Source organism: Seriola lalandi, unplaced genomic scaffold (genome assembly GCF_002814215.2).
Source record: "Seriola lalandi dorsalis isolate HSWRI2012SDOR001 ecotype SW California unplaced genomic scaffold, Sedor1 jcf7180002038373, whole genome shotgun sequence".
In the NCBI taxonomy this organism is placed as follows: Eukaryota; Metazoa; Chordata; class Actinopteri; order Carangiformes; family Carangidae; genus Seriola; species Seriola lalandi.
In genome coordinates, this window is record NW_019508949.1 from 249 (window position 1) to 976 (window position 728).

A 728-nucleotide genomic window follows, 5' to 3' on the forward strand; every position below is an offset into this window, starting at 1 on the left:
TTTGAAATGATGGACTCAACCTGACCAGGGCTTTTGCAGCACACAACCTGACCAGTGCTAGTGCAGCACACAACCTGACCAGTGCTAGTGCAGCACACAATCAGCAGCTTAGACAAAGACTCCAAAAAGCGCAGTGAGATTTGGAATGTTGACTGTTGGCCGACAAAGCGGAAACAGAGGAAATGCTGCCCGAATCCCGTCAAACACTTTTTCTCTGTGTTTTTGTGGCTGCTCACCGGTGCCTGATAACTTCAAGTTTTTGCTAACTTGGACCTTAAGGCGCAGGCTCTTTCCTCCACAACCCCATTGGATAGAGCCTGTGACAACGTGGCGCTGGCGAGTCCCGGGACTTGGCTGGCGGCAAGCAAAGACAAGCCTACCGCGATGGTGGTGACTGTGGCGAATAGACTCCTGGGCTGTCCTTGGAGCGAGGGGCTGTACTGACTCTGGTTTCTCTTCATAACGCACAAGTCTTTCGCCTTTTACTAAAGACTTCCGTGGAGAGGAACAGCAACGAGTTCAAGCTATTTTTGGCAGGCTTTGCCTAACGGCGAAACCCTTTGAGTTTGTTAAAGGTCAAAAAGTTGTCCACCTCACAAATGAGGGCGGCACAATGGAGAGCTTGGGAGGAGGTGCTAAAAAGCAGCCTTTGTCAGGCTCGTGTCAGAAACAGGAAACCGCGACTAGTGAGATTTGTGCCAAGAGTGTGACTTGGACATCAGACACCG

At 50.8% G+C, this 728-nt stretch overlaps 1 non-coding gene across 1 annotated transcript; it reads left to right on the top strand.

Moving 5' to 3' along the window:
- The first annotated feature begins 441 nt into the window (after positions 1-441).
- Positions 442-553, top strand: LOC111648296 (U5 spliceosomal RNA). The gene has a single exon (XR_002760107.1). It is a non-coding gene; the product is annotated as a U5 spliceosomal RNA (small nuclear RNA).
- The last annotated feature ends 175 nt before the right edge of the window (positions 554-728 follow it).